General features: G+C 43.6%; 1 protein-coding gene across 4 annotated transcripts in view; it reads left to right on the forward strand.

Annotated features, from left to right (window-relative positions):
* Positions 1-15,982, forward strand: part of JAK1 (Janus kinase 1) — a 141,791-nt gene that overhangs the window by 35,903 nt on the left and 89,906 nt on the right. Inside the window, exon 2 of one of the 4 annotated variants that reach the window (XM_051856411.2) lies at positions 9,954-10,202. The exons of the other annotated variants lie outside the window; for them this stretch is intronic. The gene's annotated coding sequence lies outside the window, so the exon portion shown is untranslated. The remainder of the gene's footprint in view (positions 1-9,953; positions 10,203-15,982) is intronic. 4 annotated transcript variants of the gene reach the window in all.

Raw genomic sequence — 15,982 nt, forward strand, 5'->3', positions numbered from 1 at the left:
GGTGACCCCCAGCAGTTAACTTTGTTAATGAAAATGTGAAAAGGAAAGAAAGATATCTTTATTGAAGTTACAGAACTCCTAGCACATTATGTTGAAGGATGTGCACAGGTTGCTCTTCAAAACTGACATACTGGTTGTATTCCTAAAGGAGAATACCTACTTCATTATTCTCAAATCAAGGCCCAAGCTCTAGACTGTGTTCAGACAGTTAGTGTCAGTTTGAGTTTTTTTTTTTCCCCACTGTTTAATCCATCTGTCAGCCAGAAAATAGGAATGTTGAAGTTCTCTCTAGGGAGTAAGTCTTTACAATGCTATTAATTAGGAAGACTCAAGTATTCTGGAGACACTTTAACCATACTTAAAACTTGGATTAGTAAAAGGGCACATTTTGCCTTTTGGAGGAATTAGGAAAATGAATAAAGTAGTTTATCTGTTTTTGAGGAATTTGGTATTTGACAAAGTCATAAGTAATAATAATAGGCATGGATGAAATGCACTATTTAATTGCTTTAATGATTAAAAATAGCAAGCAAATGTAATATGTTCTTCACTTTTAATGTGATGAAATTCTTCATTTGACCTTCATACCAGCACTTTCTGTTCAAAATAAACACTTGAGAGTGTGCCTCATAATATGAGAGTGTTATCCCCTAGACTGCTCCCCACCTGAAGACATTTTCTGCTCAGTTATCATGATTAATACCTTTACCAGAATATTTTCTTCTCCAGAGAGTATTTTGTCTCCATTCTGCTGCCTGTGCCAAAAACTAATCTTTGAATATCAAAATGGTCCATCCGTACTGGCTCTTAAGCAGACAACCAGATTGGTTTGATGTCATTCTTTCCATCTAGTATGTAGGAAGGGCTAGTGTGTCATTTTTTCTCCATGACATTCCAGATCTGCTTGTCCTCTATCTCTTATATTGAAATGCCTACTTCCTTGGCCAGCGCCATGGCTCACTTGGCTAATCCTCTGCCTGTGGCGCCGACACCCCGGGTTCTAGTCTTGGTTGGGGCGCCGGGTGCTAGTCCTGGTTGCTCCTCTTCCAGTCCAGCTCTCTGCTGTGGCCTGGGAGGGCAGTAGAGGATAGCCCAAGTGCTTGGGTCCTTGCACCCACATGGGAGACTGGAAGGAGGTACCCGGCTCCTGGCTTCAGATTGGCACAGTGCCGGCATGGCAGCCATTAGGGGAGTGAACCAACGGAAGGAAGACCTTTCTCTCTGTCTCTCTCACTGTCTCACTCTGCCTGGAAAAAAAAAAAAAAAAGCCTACTTCCCTCCAAGATATCAAATTTCATCATTCAAATGTAAGCTTCCTATAAAACATCATAATCTTCTAGTTCTGCAGTTGGATATTTTATTCATCCAGGAGTAGTTTCTGTCTTTGAATTTTGTCTAATTCTGGAGCTTTCTCATATTTGTCTATAACCACTAAACTGACATCGTTGCTGCAGGTCAACAGGGTGCAGGTTGGTAGGGGCTTCCACTGGACATCTGGGGATTCGTCCTGTAAACCATGCCTTTGTCATTTTCCTGGAGAAGGTCCAACATCGCAGGGACTCCGATCTGATTCTTCATTTCTTTAAATTCAGACATTTGTGCTGAGCTCAGTCAGCATTCATGTTGGGGAATCTGATAGCAAATGACTGCAAGACCCTGTTTAAATCACTTTATGCCTCTGAGCTTTGGTTCCTTCATCTGTGAAGTGAAGCTACTTTGTAGGTACAGGAGTTTCAGTGTAAAATCACAGCTCCCAAATTCCCTTACTAGATCCATTTTCTCTGATAGAAAAAGCTGTAAGTAGGATCACAGCTCCAAGGCTCTTTAATAGTCCTGATTTCTCTGATAGAAAAAGTAGAGGACTCTGTGGGAAATTTGAAATAATTACTGACTTATCTCCCTTAAAATATTTGGTTGATCAAGAGAAATAATCTTTGCCTTTTTAAAAAGGATTTATTTTAATTATTTTAAAGGCAGAGTGACATAGAGAGGAAAAGACAGAGACAGAGATATCTTCCGTCCACTGGTTCACTCCTGACAACGATGATCAGGGCTGGGCCAGGCCAAAGCCAGGAGCCAGGAACTCCATCTGCATCTCCCATGTCAGGTAGCAGGGGCCCAAGGACTTGGATCCATCTTTCACTGCCTTCCCTAGTGCATTAGCAGGGAGCTGGATTGGAAAGTGGAGCTGCTGGGACTGAATTGGCACCACTGTCACACAACATTGGCCCGAGCCTTGCATTTCTCATTATTGTCAGAGTAAGAGGTCAGTCAGCCCCAAATGGAAGTTTCTAGTAGCGTTGTTGCATTCTATATTTGAAAGTTTCTTTTTGCCAGATGTTGATGCTAGTTACAATAAATTCTTGGCTCTTTTGAGCCCTTAGGGAGAAATTATTTTGTGATTGCCAAATTTTATAGATGATGGGAGTTTATCCTTATAATAACTGTACATAAAAATCTTGAACCACTTTGATGAAGAAATTAGAAAATATTGCTTTGTCCTTGCACTGGGATGACTGAACACAATTTTTTTTACTTTTTAAATCATGTTCAATCCTAGACATAAGTGTGCTGAACACTGTGCTCATAAGGGCATACTGTAGACTGAAGTAGACCTAGATTGAAGTTAACTGCTTATTGACTCTTTAGTGTGTGTACACACACACACACACACACACACACACTGTACTCTAACTAGCTTTGGTCTATAATTCTTGTTGTGATTTCTGTAATTTTTTTTTCAACTGTATTTTCTTCTCTTGAAGCTATCAGTGTGCTTGTTCCCATAGGATTCATAGGCTTACTGGCATCTAGTTACTTGTATTTTATATGTAGCTTCACATGAGAGCGTCTGGCTACATGTGATGTTCCTGAGTATTTGTGTGAAATTTCAGCAGCATTTCCTTTGGTGAATTCCTATTTTTTGTGTGCTCCAAAACAATGCAGCTTAGCACTGTTAAAACACGAGTGTGTTGCATGCCGGTCTTTAGAAAGGAGCAATATTGAGTCACCCAGTTGGGGGGTATACAGTGGAATTTGTTTTTCTTATTCCCTCTGTTTTTTGTTTTTATTGACTTGTGTGTTACATGTGCACTAGAGGTATAATACCAGCTATATTTCAAAGTACAGATTGAAACCATGTGATTTTCTTTTAAAGTTTAAAGTCCTGTATGGGAATTACATCTGTGATCATGACCTTGTAATTTGCATGTGTATTGCGTGCCCAAGTACTTGCATATACCTCATTTAATCCTTTAATAACCTTTGTGCATTGGATGGCATTATCCCCATTTAAAGATGAAGAAACCAATGTTTGGAGATTAAATATGTTATTTAAGCTTGTAACTCCAAACTGCTGCAAGCTGGCAAGCTCTTATAAACTTGGGTAGAGTATTACAGTTGAGGGGAGGGGTAGATGTTTATTTTATGTATTTTTTTTAAGTTTTTAAGCCTTTATTCAGTGGGAGAAATGCATAAGAGAGTGAGGGCCCTATCTAAAGAGAGAGGGAAATCTGGATTCATACCGAGTACCAGGAGCCAGCCATGTGGAGGAGCACGTAGGCCAGGAAGCATGGAGCGGTGGCCTGAAGGCTCTGCTCTCTGGAGGCGCAGACCAGCACAGGCCCACAATGGCAGAAAGCTAAAAAAGGTCTGGGCCCACCGTGTCCCAGGCCTCTAATCCATTTCCAAAGGGGAGTGGTTAATTGGTGTAGATGTTTATACTTGTTTTTCCTCATTCTGTGTCATGGTAGAAATCTGTCACTTGGTATTCTCAGCCACATGATCAGCCTTAGCGATATATCTTGGGCTTTTATGGATACATTCATGCACAGATCCACTACACAGATTCATCTGACGTCCTCTGGCCTCCGGACAAGATGGGTGATAGCAGCCAGAACAGTGTATCATGGAGGGCAAGGATCCGTTTAAGGCCAGATATATTACCAATATTCAGACAGTAGTCTCTAAGTAAATGAGCCAACAGAATCTCTGTGAAAATAATGCTAGGTAGGTCTTCAGATTAGTCAACTAAGTACTTTAATTATTAAATGAAATGTTAAATAAATCACAGTGTTAAATAAGAACAGCAGGAGTAGGCAGAGGCCCTTGATCCTGTTCTGGGGGCACTTAGAACTGTGTTAAGATGCTATAGCATGCCATCTCCCTTTGCCTGCATCACATCCATGTGTGGACGTAACATTAAAAAGAGGGACTTCATGAGGATGCGTTACTTCTCGGTTTCTTTGCCATAACTTCTACTTTTAGTTGAAAAACATGAGTGTATATGGCTTGTCGTTGGAAGAAGAGTTGACACTCTTGTTTCATTTAGCTAATACTGATCTGGGCTTTACATGTGGGTCTAGTGTTGAGAGAAATAGAGGAGGTAAATAGTTCTGGTGTTAAGGGAAGTGGAGCAATAAAATCAAGCTGAAACATGACCATGAAGCCTGAACGAATCAGGTCATCTGTGTACCTTGATATGCGGGTGATGGTCTTGGTCCAGGCCCTCATTTACTCCATGTATGAACATGGAATCAAGGGTTCAGACAAGTACAAATGCTTCCAGGTATTTTTCTTAACTGGTTTTAATGTATAGGCCAGAGAAGGAGTCTGCTACTATCTTATTTTGTGACTGGGCCAATAGTGTTAGTAGACACAGGGGTCCTTCTGCTTGGGCCAGATCACCAAATTCAAGTGGCAATTCCTCAGAGGAAAGCTTTATTTACCTGTGACAAGTGGGAAGGTAGATTTCCTGAGACCACCTCTCTGAGTAACACTTTGTCAGGGCTTTCTATATAAGCAAGGAGTAGGAAGGGGGGAGCCTTTCCTACTCTAGCTGTGTCCATCTTCACACGTTGTATGCTTAAAACTTGGACTCAGAGGCTTTCTTGCAGCTCTTCTTGGTAGTAGGTTTGCACCCAATATTGCAAGGTAAGTCTTCTTGGAACCACTCTGGCCGATAAGCTCTGATAAGTAAATTGTTTCAGATTCTCTGCCCCAGTGCCAGGCTCTTGGTTAAATCCTCCACTCTTGGTTAAAGTAGTTGAAAAGGGGCCAGTGCTGGGGCCAGTGCTGTGGCTCCTTCTCTTTTTTTTTTTTTTTTTTTTTGACTGGCAGAGTGGACAGTGAGAGAGAGAGACAGAGAAAGGTCTTCCTTTTGCCATTGGTTCACCCTCCAATGGCCGCCGCGGCCGGTGCACTGCGCTGATCCGATGGCAGGAGCCAGGTGCTTCTCCTGGTCTCCCATGTGGGTGCAGGGACCAAGCACTTGGGCCATCCTCCACTGCCTTCCCGGGCCACAGTAGAGAGCTGGCCTGCGAGAGAGGCAACCGGGACAGAATCCGGCGCCCCGACCGGGACTAGAACCCGGTGTGCCGACGCCGCAAGGCGGAGGATTAGCCTATTGAGCCGCGGCGCTGGCCGTGGCTCCTCTTCTGATCCAGCTCTGTACTGTGGCCTGGGAAAGCAGTAGAAGATAGTTTAAGCACTTGGGCCCCTGCACCCATGTAGGAGACCCAGAAAAAGATCCTGGCTTTGGATTGGCACAGCTCCAACTGTTGTGGCCATCTGGGGAGTGAACCAACAGATGGAAGACCTTTCTCTGTCTCTTCCTCTGTCTGTAACTCTACTTGTCAAATAAATAAATAAAATATTTTTTTTTAAAAAATAGATAGTTGAAAAGAACCTTTTATTAATGGATTAAAGACATACAATCACATAGTACATTTAAAATTTTACATTAAAGTTCAGTAATTTCTTGTGTCTTTGTGTAATTGAACTTTATAAAAAATTTTTCATCCATAAAGTTGTGTCCATTCTTAGCATGAAAGATTTGACATTTTCTGTTTGAGATTGTTAACAGTGAAGGTAATTTAATGTCTCAGGCAGTGTTGGAGTGATGGATTTCCTTGTTCCAAGGTAGAATATGAAGGATCCACTTGAATTGTTGATTGATCACTTTGATTCAGCCTTAATACTATGTCTGAAAAACTGAAATTATATGATCCATATTTTCAAGGGTTTTATTTAAGATTTATTTATTTATTTGCAAGGCAGAGTTACAGAGAGCAGGGGGGCGGAGAGAGAGAGAGAGAGAGAGAGAGGTCTTCCATTTGCTGGTTTACCCTCCAGATGGCCACAACGACTAGAGCTGCTCTAATCTGAAGCCAGGAGCTTCTTCTAGGTCTCCCACATGGGTGCAGGCGCCCAAGGACTTGGGCCATCTTCTGCTTTCCTAGGCCATAGCAGAGAGTTGGATTGGAAGTGGAGCAGCTGGGACTTGGACCGGCAGCCATATTGGATACCAGCACTGCAGGTGGTGGCTTTATCTGCTACACCATAGTGCCAGCCCCTTTTTATTTTTTAACTTACAGAGAGTAAGCAAGTGAGCGAGTAAGCATGTATGAGCTCCCATTCACTGGTTCATCCAACAAAATGGCCTGACCTGGGCTGGGGCCCCAGCCAGAGCTGGAAATGCAATCCACATCTCTTACATAGGTTGCAGGGACCCAGTCATTTAAGCTGTTATCTGTACCTATCGGGGTCTGCATTGGTCGGAAGCTAGAATTGAAAGCTAGAAGTAAGAAGTAAGAATTGAACCCAGGCGCCTTAATCAGTGGGCTAAATATTTCCCTAAGGTTTTCTAATTTCATGATTAAGTCTATTTTGGCTTGTAGCTACCAGTGTCCCAGTAATGCCTCTAAACTTTTCTTTTTTTTTTAAAGAGATCTTTATTTTGAAATTAACTGTAGATTGATAGCAAGTTGCAAAGATAGTTTAGAAAGATCCTGTGTTGGGGCAGACATTTGGCCTAATGGTTAAGATACCCCTTGGAATGCCTGTATCTCATATTAAGTACCTGGGTTTGAGTCCTAGCTCTCTCCTAATTCCAACTTCCTGCTAATGCCCATCCTGGGAAGCAGCAGAGATGGTTCAAGTAGTTGAGTTCCTGTCACCCGCTTAGGAGCTCTATCTCTCTTTCTCTTTGTCTCTCAAATTAAATACATACATACATACATACATACATAGCTGGATTGTATAACTGAACTTTAATGTAAGTGATGTACTTTTTCTAATTTTTAAAGGTTCTAGACTTACGGAAAAATTAGCAAAGGTAAAAATGCTCAATGTTGGGTCTCTGGAACTTTTGGAACCAAAATGACACCAGATACTGCTGGAGTAATGTTCAAATTCCAGTATGTTGGGGAAGACTGAATATGGCTTGGGCATGAGGTGTTTTCCCCAGAAGCAAGAAATACCATCAGAAGGAGAATGCTGTGGAGTTCTCTGGTGGCTCTAGCTTGTTTCTTTTAAGCCTTTGAACTTCCTGTAGGTATAGGTTCTGCAGATTATGCTTGTAGTCCTGGAGCTACAGTTGTCAGAGTAATAGGTGGCTGGGAGCCAGTTGGCAGTTGAGCAGCTCCCGAAATAAGCTAAGATTGCTCATCCTTCTTAAGATCAGACTGGAGGTGGGCAGGATTAGTCCCATACAGGTGTTTAATCCTTTTTTGTATAAACAGACGTTTGAAAAACTTTCAGTAAAAGGGCTGAACTGCTTTGGACAATTAGAGCAATTTTAAGTGCACTGCTTGGAGCAGATGTTCAGTCTAGCGGTTGAGACAGTAGTTAAGATGCCCATGTACCACATCAGAGTACCTGGTTCAATACCCGGCTCTGCTCCTGATTCTAACTTCCTGCTAATGCAGACACTGGGAGGCAGAACTGATGCCTCGGGTGATTAGGTTGCTGATACCCATATGAAGAGATCTGGATTGAAGTTCTTAGCTCCTGGCTTTGGTCTGGTCCAGTCTTGACTGTTGGGATGTTATTTTTAAAAATGTATTGCTTTGCATTCTTATTCATACCTATTTATCACAAGAAAAAGCCATTTTTGTATGCAAAAATGGTCAGATGTGGGCAGTTTTATATGGTTCAGTCTTTGTTGCTGTCACATTTGAGGATTCCTGTATGTGGAGTAGCATGTTCCAAGGAAACATGGGCTCTACTTCTTCACGTATGAAGTACAGCACTTACAGTTTACTCATTGGATCAGCTGACTTAGTCCTTTTAACAATGGTGTAAGGGAGTGGGTCCTAGTGTTTCCCCTCTCTGTAAGCTGGCTGAGCTCCTAGTGGAGGAGTTGGACACAGCCGGAGCGGGAAGCTGTGCTGTTCTCAGCACTTGTGTCGGGCCCCACCTTCCTGATCATACTTGTGAAAGTGCTGGCTGTCTGCACAGGTGATGGGCAAGTAACACGAGATGCCTCTGACATTATGGGAAAAAAAAAATACGATTTCCCCCGAAGAATTAATTAATTCTTTCAGTAGTTGTGGAGACTTAAAGAATACTTCCTTAAAGGTCCCTGCCAATTCCTGCTTAACTGTGTTGGGGAGTGTACTGAAAAGCATTTTTATTCTTGTCTTAAATATGAAATACTCTTGGAGTCTTTGGGCCTGTGGAGTTGAGGGTAAGGGGGGCTAATAATGGAAGTGTAGATGATTGTTGCTGTGGAAGAGGAATGTGAATGTTTGACTTTTAGAGTCCATGCCAACTTTGAGGTCCTGTGGCTTTCATATGAACTCCTCCTCCTTCTGTGTGTTGCTTAACTGCTTGATCAAGACCCTGAAGAAAAAAAAAAAAAAAAAAAAGCTAATCAGCCCACAAAGGAGTTTAATTTAGAAAATGCTCATTACTGCTTGCTTACTGAATTCCCTGTGAGTATTGGTAGAGTAAGGGGAGGGACTGGGAGACAAAGCCTCAGGGGAGAAGCAGGGGTGTCTTTGACCTTCTGTTTCTGGTGCACCTGCCTTAGGTATCAAGACGAGTTGTGTTCTGTTTTTAGTATGGTCCTATTGGATCCCATCAGGTCACGTTCCAGCTTGTTGGATTTGTTTGAACATCAGTTATGGCTCCACCATATACTGAACAAAGTTGTAAAGGCTCACACATTGGTTTTCCATGGATTTTCCCTCTTCTTGCTTAGGATCTGCAGTGAGCCATTGCAGTGGCAAGCTACAGTGTCTCACATATTCTGTCACAGCAGGAAAAGCTGGACAAGGATAACTGTCAAGACCAAGATCACTTCAGGCTGAGTAGGAGAAAAGGACAGATTGTCGGAGACTTGGTTTAAAATTAATTATGATAAGTCTTTCTGGTTGCATCCGCTGACAGGTGGAGGAAGGAAAAAATCATAAATCTGTTTTATCACTGTAAATCAACAGCCGTCAGTCTGGTGCTTTTAGGTTTAGGCTGCAGTGATTGTGAGATTGGGAAAACCAGTTCAGTTTGTTTGGTGGGGTCATCTGTCCTCAAAGGTGCCAGATGCATCTATATTCTCATTCCCGTTGCTAGCAGGAGAGTCAAAGGAGCAGCTTCCTCATTCTGGTCTTAGAGGGAAGAGGGTTGCCTACCCCCAGGGCTAGGGTTAGATTGGTCCTCAGGAGTTATGTGTGGCCTTGGCAACTCTGTGTGGTCCTGCTATAGGACATTTATTCATCTGTTGAGTCCTGCTGTGGTCTGGACATGGACTGTGAGAAATAAAAATGAGTGACATAGCCTCAGCCCCCAGTATTGTCTGATGGGTGATAATTTGCAACACAAAGCAAGCTATGACTGTAATCAGTGTGTTTAAGAAAGTACTGTGGGGGCACAGAGGAGATAGTGACTAGTTTGGTCAGGAGGACTTCACAGGCAGTGTGAGGCCTTTGACCTGGACTTTCCAAGATGGACCAGAATTTTTCAGGTCTAAAAGATGGGAAAATTTTCAGAAAAATCTCTCAAGATGACAGAGCCTTGGGGACAGTGGAGATTGAGGGGCACCCCTATTGGTCTGTATCCCAAGATCCTGCCCATGACTTCGTGTAGCTGGAGTGCCGTGCTCTCTGGTGAATGTTGTTTTCCCTTTACTGTTCTGTGCACTCGTTATGATGAGTCACTGTCCTTTCTGTTTGCAGTGATGCCAGGTGCTTCCAGTGCAAAAAGGTCCCGCTCATCGCAGCTTGGTTCCCTAGCATGGCTGCCTGACCTTCTCCCCGCTTCTTAAAGCAGAGGCAAGAGGCCCTCGGAATCTTCAAAAGCAGCTTCGTATGTTGTGCCTCTGTGTCATTTATCGCATCACTTATTGAGCAAGTTCCTCAGGACCAGAGCTGGAAGACATTTGGGAGATGCCTCTTGGGGTCTCGCTGCAATCCTCACTGATTCTGGTTGGTGACCAGGGGCAGGGGCTGCTTTGGGTTCCTGCCCCTCTTTCCTTGTGTTTTCCATCTCTGTGATAGCCCCACCCCTCCCTCGGTTTTGATCAGCATCCATCCTTCCTCCTGTTGAATGCCCCTCCTGGTATCTGGGTCACTTTCTGCCAGCTCCCTAATTCCAGAGGTAGAGCCAAGTTAGGCCCTTGGTTGTGAGTCTTGTGATCGTGTTTGGGTTGCTTGAAGGTACACACACTTATATAGTAATTGTATACTCTGTAGTGCCTGAAACCCTAAAGACCAAAGCAGGTTTGAATGATTCAAAGTTAGTCACTACAGCACGAAACCAAGTGAATCTACCAGTAAACCAAGATTCCTTTGAAAGCAAAAACGGTCTCCAGAGCAACATGTTTGACAAAGCAAGGAGATTCCATTCTGTGGTGGTGGAAGTACACTGTTCCCTTCTATGCCCTGCTTGCACCGTGTCTGCAGGGCTGTGCAGGTCCTTTGCGGTGCTAAAGACACAGCGTGTGGGAACATCAGGAGGAGGGCGAGTGTCACTTGAGTTTCTGCCGAGGGGTGAGTGCATTGCAGGATTGTGGACAGGCGGAGGTTCCAGACCTTCAGAAAACACACCTGAACAGCCTTTTGGAGGCTTGCTTTTAGTCAGTGTTGTGCAAGCCTCTTAACATTTCTTCGCTTCCCTGGAAACACGTACAAGAGAGGGATGCATCACTTTTAGGCAGCGATTACTCAGCAGCTGAAAAATGCTGCACTTGTGAGGAGTTTTGCTGAGCGGGATGGTGGCCACTGTAATTAAAAATAGCTCCCCAAATCCAGGAATCTAGGAATCTGCAGGTTCAAAGCAGAAGATGGGAGCCCTGTATTCTCTTCTTCCCAGGAAAGTTAAGTGTTTTACTTTCTGTAGAAATTTGAGTAAAACTAAGTTCTTTACCTGTGGGTTTTCTCATCTGTAAGAAAGGTATAACAGTGGTACCTGCCTTATGGAGTGGCTCAGAATTAAATGAACGAAACACTGGTATGATGCCAGGTATATACAATTAACATTGGTGTTGTGCTGACAGGACCTATATTATTATTATTATTATTATTATTATTATTATTATTTTGACAGAGAGAGAGAGAGAGGTCTTCCTTCTGTTGGTTCACCCCCCAAATGGCCGCTATGGCCGGAGCTATGCCGATCTGAAGCCAGGCGTCAGGTGCTTCTTCCTGGTCTCCCATGAGGATGCAAGGGTCCAAGCACTTGGGCCATCCTCCACTGCCTTCTCGGGCCACAGCAGAGAGCTGGGACTGGAAAAGGAGCAATCGGGACTAGAACCCGGTGCCCAAATGAGGTACCTGTGCCACAGGCGGAGAATTAGCCAAGTGAGCCACGGCACTGACCCCTGGACCTATATTATTTTTTTCATTATTACTATTTTTTTTCGTAATTCAGATTTCCTTAAGTTTCTATACTCATTAAAAAGTCATTAGGCACTATCCATAGTGGCTTATAAATTCTTAGTGGAAAACAGGAACTTTTGTTCATGCTAATATTCTTTTTTTTTTTTTTTGACAGGCAAAGTGGACAGTGAGAGAGAGAGAGAGAAAGGTCTTTCTTTGCCGTTGGTTCACCCTCCAATGGCCGCTGCGGCCGGCGCGCTATGGCCGGCGCACCGCGCTGATCCGATGGCAGGAGCCAGGAGCCAGGTGCTTTTCCTGGTCTCCCATGGGGTGCAGGGCCCAAGCACCTGGGCCATCCTCCACTGCCTTCCCCGGGCCATGCAGAGAGCTGGCCTGGAAGAGGGGCAACCAGGACAGAATCCGGCGCCCCAACCGGGACTAGAACCCGGTGTGCCGGCGCCGCTAGGCGGAGGATTAGCCTAGTGAGCCGCGGCGCCGGCCCATGCTAATATTCTTTTATTTTCAGTTTCATTTATTTGAAAGTTACAGAGAGGGAGACACAGAAAGGGATCTTCCATTCATTGGTTCATTCCCCAAATGGTCACAACAATTAGGGATGGGATGGGTGGAAGCCAGGAAACCTAGAACTCCGTCCTGGTTTTCCACATGGGTAGCAGGAACCCACGTTCTATGGCCATCTTCTGCTGCTTTCCTAGGTGCATTAGCGAGGAGCTGGATCAGAAGTGGAGCCTCCGGGACTCAAAGCAGCACCCATGCGGGATGCTGGCATCGCAGGTAGCAGCTTAACCTGCTGCGCCACAACGCTGGCCCCCATGCTGATACTCTTAATTCCCTTCCCTTGCCCTTGGGATGGTGCAGTGGGGAGGGCTGTGCAGAATCAGAGCTCTGTGGGGAACAGAGATCTTGTGCAGTCCTGGAAGGAGTGGGTGTCAGCAGGAGCAGTCCAGTGCTCGAGAATTATTTGATAATGGACTGTTCCAGTTTATCAATTAAAAAAACACCATAGCCTTGGTATTAGAAGAAGCTGACAAGATGTACATGGGAACTCTGTATTATCTGGGCACGTTTATATAATTCTAAATTATTTCAAAAATTAAAAAAAAAGCCCTAGTAACAAAACTGGCATATAGTACCAGGCCTGGCACATAGTAGACACTTAATAAATGCTTGTTGGTGTGAATATGGCCCTGACACTTAGGTAAGGTAAGGGTAAGCTAAGGGTAAGCTTTGGCTAAATTCTTTTATGAATCTCAGTTTTAGTATTTAAAGTACAATAATACATATCTCATAGTACTGGTGTAAACGTTAAATGAGATGCAAAGGTGTGTCAGAGGATTCTCTGTACACTACCTGCTCCAAAATGTAGCCATTATTATTAGTATTAAAGATAGTGTGGGGGCTGGCACTGTGGTACAACGGATTAAAGCCCAGGTCTGCAGTGCTGGCATCCCATGTGGGTGCTGGTTCTAGTCCTGGCTGCCTCTCTTCCAGTCCAGCTCTCTGCTATGGCCTGGGAGATCAGTAGAAGATGGTCCAAGTCCTTAGGCCCCTGAACCCACATGGGAAACCTGGAAGAAGTTCCTGGTTCCTAGCTTTGGATCAGCTCAGCTCTGTTCTGGCTGTTGTGGTTATCTGGGGGAGTGAACCAGCGGATGGAAGACCTCTCTCTCTCTCTCTCTCTCTCTCTCTCTGGCTTTACCTCTCTGTAGCTCTGTCTCAAAAACAAACAAACAATAAATAAATAAGATAGTGTGAACAGTTTGTTGTTTGAATATCCCTTTTTAAAGCAGCATTTAGGTTGCTTTCAATTCTTTGCCATTACAAACAACACTGTGATTATTAACTTTGTATGTTGCTCTAGGTGTGAATATTATGTGTGCTTTGGATAAATTTCTGGGTATAACATGGTCACATGACTTAATTTTAGGACTACTCTGTTCTGTTACCAGGTTGTATCCTGATAGTTTGTAGCAGCTTACTGTTACCTGGTGTGTGGAGAGCAGAGCTTTGATAAGCATGTGTTTATCTTTAAAGGTAAAGGTTGAGGGCATCTGAATGTTTGCCTGAGCTCCTAAATGGGGATCCCCAGGGCCCTGGTAATCAGTTCAGGGTGCAGCCAGTCAGCCTTGTGTCAAATGGCTGCATTTCCTGCTGTGGTTGGAGCAGGCTGAGAAGCTTTCACCATGTAGCTGGGGGAGTTGGGTCTTGAATGATTGACACCAGGGTGGAAAGCTTCTTGCCCAAGGTACGTGAAACTTTACTGTTGACAGAGGGACAGAAAGGGAATATTTTTACTTAGACCTTCCCTTGTACTTGGGCCTCTGAGAGAATCTGGTATGATGATTTTTGACACGTTGGAAGCCATGGAACCCTATTTCAAATCGCATCCCATGTGGAACGTCCTATGCTAACAAGATTCATTCTACGAGTCCAGACTTATAGGTTATTATGCATTAACTTCTGATGAAGTCAAGAGAACAATGAAGCAGCAGTTTTGGCCGGCTGCCAGTTTCATTACTTAGTGTACTTGTGAATTTAACTTTGGTTACACAGCATGGAAAATTCTGATTCATATGGGTAAGTAACTGTAGGCAAGAATAGTTTATTAATAGTGCATCTTGCAATTTCTTTTTTTCAAGATTTATTTGAAAGGCAGAATTACAGAGGCAGAGAGAGAGAGAGAGAGAGAGAGAGAGAGAGAGGTCTTCCATCCACCGATTCACTTCCCAGATGGCCACAACAGCCTCATCCTGCAGTTTCAAGATGCTCTTCATTTGTATTGATCTGGAAGTCCGAAGATGAATAGGGGAATTTTGATCTCAAAGGAGAAGCAAACTGTTTAACAAATGCTGTCATTCTCTATCACAATGTGCAAGGCAGAAGATAACATGGACTCATTTTTTATTACGATGCAACCTGTTATCAATTCATTTGTTGTTGTATGACTGGCTATTCCCCTGTGATAAGAGCATGAGCCCACAGATGTGCCTGAGATTTGCCTGGCTTTTAATTGAACATGCTGCAAGTGTTCTGTGGTAGTTAGTACTTGATTGAGCAATTTTAAAGATGCAGACAAGTACAGGCCTGAATTAAAAAAAAAAAAAAGTTCCAACTTCCTTCAGAGTCGATGGCAGGCATTATTTCCAAGATTCCAAAATACTGAAATATAAATTTAGGATTGACAAGAGCAGGTCTGCAGGAAGATATTGTTAACACGTTGGTAAGGTTCAGTTGGCAAAATTTGCTATAAAACTTGAATTTGTGGGAGTTTATTATCTCAAAAATTGTTAAAGTATTAGTTTAGAATGAGGTTTAAGTGAAAGAAAAGTTGGGAACAGAATTTTATAGCACTCAGGACCTTTTGGTTTTTCAGAACAAAGCTTGAAAACCCTGATCTGTTACAAATGACAACCTATGTATTTTGAACTTAAGGCCTAGGGTGGGTTACATGGTCACCAAGAAGGTTATAAGGAGGGGCTGGCACTGTGGCGTAGTGGGTAAAGCCGCCGCCTGCAGTGCCAGCATCATCTATGGGTACAGGTTCAGGTTCTGGCTGCTCCACTTCTGATCCAGCTCTCTGCTATGGCCTGGGAAAGCAGTAAAAGATGGCCCAAGTCCTTGGGCCCCTGCACCCACTTAGGAGACCCTGAAGAAGCTCCTGGCTTTGGATCAGTGCAGCTCAGGCCATTGTGACCAATTGGGGGGTGAACCAGTGGGTGGAAGATCTCTCTCTCTCTTTCTGCCTCTCCTCGCTCTGTGTAACTCTGAATTTCAAAAAATATATTTTTTTTAAATAAAAAAAGGGAAAGCTGAGTAGAAGAGTACTTGGGTTTTTGCTTCTTTAAGCTGCTGCTTTTTTTTTTTTCTTTTTTAACTGCTGAGCGGTTAGGACTTCCTAAAGGGCCAGTAAACTGGAAACTTTCAGTAGTACCCTACTTTAGTATTTAGTGTGTGTGTGTGTGTGTGTGTGTGTATGTGTACATGAATGCATTCTGTACCCACTTGTACATGGTGAGAGCTGGCTTTGGGAAAAGGGAGTTGTGTTAAGTGTGGGAGCCCCAGCCTGAGCATACCTTTCTGGATAGTTCTCTTTGTTTGGAACCTTTCCACCACCCTTTATGGCTTGGAAACTTAATCTCTTCAGATCCCCACTTCCAGGCTTCCCTGCGCTGATATAGCTAATCTGTAAACTAGTCGCAGTTAAGAGGTGCTAGTGAACTAACTGGCTGCCCCTCCCTGTTTTTGTGTTGCCATAAACATCTCAGGCTTTCACATCATGTGGCTGTTTTCAGGGACACTGGAAGATTGGAAAAGGCATTGTGTTCTTCTCTTCTCTTCTCTTCTCTTCTCTTCTCTTCTCTTCTCTT

Source organism: Oryctolagus cuniculus, chromosome 7, assembly GCF_964237555.1.
Source record: "Oryctolagus cuniculus chromosome 7, mOryCun1.1, whole genome shotgun sequence".
NCBI classification, from domain to species: Eukaryota; Metazoa; Chordata; class Mammalia; order Lagomorpha; family Leporidae; genus Oryctolagus; species Oryctolagus cuniculus.